Source organism: Nannospalax galili, unplaced genomic scaffold (genome assembly GCF_000622305.1).
Source record: "Nannospalax galili isolate Female #2095 unplaced genomic scaffold, S.galili_v1.0 scaffold359, whole genome shotgun sequence".
Taxonomy (NCBI): domain Eukaryota; kingdom Metazoa; phylum Chordata; class Mammalia; order Rodentia; family Spalacidae; genus Nannospalax; species Nannospalax galili.
Window position 1 is genome coordinate 259,022 of NW_008347042.1, and position 3,769 is coordinate 262,790.

Below are 3,769 nucleotides of genomic sequence, written 5' to 3' on the forward strand. Positions count from 1 at the left end.
TTATTCACAGTATTAAAAATAAACTTTTCAATTGATGTTCTTTTATAGTAATCTAATTGCAATGGATTTTATTGATGTATCTGTGACTTGTAAATGACATGAAGACTTATATAGAAAGGTACTTTATTATGTCTTATAGGGTTTATACTGAGTACAATATTGTATAACTGTAATAATTCAACGGTAAACCTAAAAATTTACAGCCAAATTTGAAAGAGATGCATCCTACCTCAGGAAAACGTTATTGAATATGTCAATTGTGTTGTAATGATATGCTTCTTCTAAGTATGTTGTTATTAAATAAATCATTTTTAAAAATTAAAAAAAAAAAGTGAGGTTCCTTAAGGATAGCCTCTGGGGATGGGGCACACCATCCCCATCCCCCTCCACTGCTATGGCCTCCCTGTCTTAGGTTGCCTCTCCTCAGGAGCTGAAGTTGCCCATCCTTGGGTAACCATGATTGCCCTCATGGCCGCTGTCTTGGGTTCATCAGTCTGGGAGCGTCTTACCCATCATTGGGACCAGCCGTGCCCTTTTGCAGTTAATATACGGGGGTCTATCCCATAAGGGGACAAAGCAACCTGGGCCCTCAGGCTAGCTCAAGCATCCATGCCTGGATTTGTCTTGAGGAGGGGCCCGAGGGGGATTGGGTGGCCAGGGCAAGTTGGGCCAGGACTTTCTTCACCTGTCTTTGTCTTCTGATAACCAAGCAGAGACACCTGAGGAAAATAAAAGCTAGCACAAGCATGAGAAACATGCTCCCATAGGTGAGTAACCAAGTTGGGTCCAAGAACCCCTTGATATGCTCCCATACCTTACTAAAAAAGGAGGAGTCCATCGATAGGACCAGGGCCTGGGTATAATTTAGAGCAATAATCTAATTGTTCAGCAATACGGAATAATTAAGAAATTGTTGGTTCCAGTGGCCGTGAATACAGTCCATGAGTTGTAGGCACAATTTAGTAATATTTTGAATTCTGTAATGGGTGAGACAAAGTGACCTAAAGTGAGGGTCACAAGCTAGCAGAGCCATGTCTTTGGTAATTGCCAGCTCTTCACTTAAGAGAAGGGCAAGAGTATAGGCAGGGAAGGGACCAAGGCCCAGAGGTCCTCGGCTTTTATCTGACAGATAGCTAGCTGGAGAAGGAGTACCATTATTGACAGATTTTGGTCAGCCATCTATTGATCAGATCTTGAATAATGATGGTAATGATAACGATGATGATGGCCAGGGCAGCAGCAGCAAGCACGGCAATGAAAGCCTTCCACCCAAAATACTCCATCCTGTAAGACATAGAAATCCTCCTAAAAGGGCTGTTACTTTGGGACAGGGTTATTCCTGCATCTTTAGTTTCCTTGCAGGTACCCAGATGGGTTGGGGTTCATCCATGGAAAAGATGCATCCAAAACCCCTGCCCATAGTAAGGAGCAGGTCGGGTCCTCTCCATTGTCCCGTTACTGGATCCTTCCATCTGACCTGTACCTCTGCTCTTTGCTCCTGATGCCCCCAATGTTTTTGGAATCGATATTCCAATTGACCTTTTTGAAAATTGAGGATATTGATGGTAAATAAGGCCAAACCTAGCTGTTGGTGGGGGGTTTACTCCCCCTTTTTGTTTTTGTAATTAGGCCTTTAAGTCCTGATGGTTACATTCTATGATAGCTTGGCCCTGGGGGTTATAGGGGATCCCCATGTTATGGTGGATTCCCCATAAAGACAAGAAGTCCTGTAAGCTTTTACTTATGAAGCATGGTCCATTGTCAGTTTTAATCCTTTGAGGTAATCCCAGTATAGTGAAGCACTGGAGGAAGTGAGACTGAGCATGTTTAGACTTTTCTCCTATATGGGAAGTAGCCCAACAGGCATGTGAGAACATGTCAATAGATACGAAAACATACTTGAGTTTTCCAAAAGGAATGTAATGTGTGACATCTGTCTGCCAAAGAGAATTAGGCTTCAGGCCCCTAGGGTTTACCCCTGGTTGTTGGAGGGATGGCACCTGTAGAAAGGGTTCACAAGACTTACAGGTATGTACAATTTTTCTTAGGTCCTTGATAGGGATTTGAGAGACCCTCTTATGGAGTCCCCACCAATTTACATGGATATGATTATGCAGTTGTTGAGCTTTCTCCAGGCCTGCTGATAGGATATGCGTAGAAGTCATTTTGTCTGCCTCTGCATTGTCCTGGGAGAGGAACCCAGGCAGTCCTTGGTGGTGCCTAAGGTATTGTAAGAAAATGGGGGCCCTTCTTTCTGTTAACAATGTTTGAACCTGGATCATTAGGGGGGTAATAGGGTTGTCATCTAGCCAAATATGAGAATCTAATAATCCCGGGATAAGGTTGACTACATATAGGCTGTCAGAGAACAAGTTCATGGGGTCATCTACTTTGGACAAGGCTAGGGAAATGGCCATGAGTTCTTTAAATTGAGTATAGCCCTTGCAAGTATGAGCGCATGTTTTTGGTTCTCTTCCTACCCCTGGGTAAATTACTACAGCGGCTCCAAATTTTCCTCCATCAGTAAACACATTATATGCCTCCATCAGAGGGTTTTTGACAAAAAGCCTGGGGGCCCCCCAGTGCCTCCGTCAGAGGGTTTTTGACAAAAAGCCTGGGGCCCCCCAGTGGAGGATGTGAAAGGAGGTTACCCATTTGTGAGGGCCATAATGACAGTCCGACTTTCCCAGAAAGCCCTCCAAGGCTATGGCCATTTGGCTGTTGTCTCTGCAGAGCCATTCAAAGTCCTTTAGCTGATAAGGGATAATCTTGTGGTGGTCAATGCCATAATGTCTCAGGGCCAAGTTCCGTCCTTTTTCAATTAGGTCAGCCAATTGGTCCATAGGTATGTAAACCCATGGAGTGCCCCCTAGAGAGGCATGCACCCATTGGAGGGGCCTCCCTCCTTGTGTGAGAACAGACGTCATTAAGGCCTTGCCAGGGAGTATCCATAGTTCGAGGTCTTTGCCAGGCATGTAGTGGGCAAGTTGGGCTTGGTCCAGAGCTTCCTGGACACCCTGTAAAATGTCTAGATGTTGCAGGGCCAGATGAATCAGCTCTGATGGCTGTTTACCTACTAACAATTGGAATAGGGGCTCCAATGTCTCCGTGGAGACGGGCATCCAGGATCATAGCCAATTGATCTCCCCCAATAGTTTTGGAAGTTCTGTCAGGATCATATTAGGTTTAATAGTCAGTTGTGGCTTCAAGGGACTTACCCACTCCATGGACAATGTAGTCCCCAGAATCTTAAAGGGGCGACAGTCTGTATTTTGTCCAAGGACACTTGAAGCCCTCCCGCCTGGAGGCATTTTGAGGTGCCCTCATATAATTCCTGCAATTAATAGAGATTTGGTGTCCCCAAAATTATATCATCCATGTAGGCATATACAGTAGCACGTGGCAAAGACTCTGTTGGGCTCAAGAGAGCCCTTACGAAGCTCTGACAGAAAGCTGGACTATTGGCCATGCCTTGGGACAAGACTATCCATTCATACCTTTCATCAGGAGTGCTAAAGTTGATGGAAGGCATAGAGAAGCTGAACTTCTCACAATCTTGGTGTTGTAGGGGGATAGAGAAAAAGCAGTCTTTGATATCTATAACTATGAGAAATAGATCTGAGGGGATAGTGGGTATCCAGGGCAGTCCCCTCAAGGGGACTCCCTCCGGGGTCATTCTGGCATTGACCTTGCGGAGGTCCTGTAGCATCCTCCATTGGCCAGATGACTTTTTATGACAAAAACAGGGGTGTTCCAAGGGCTCATGGAG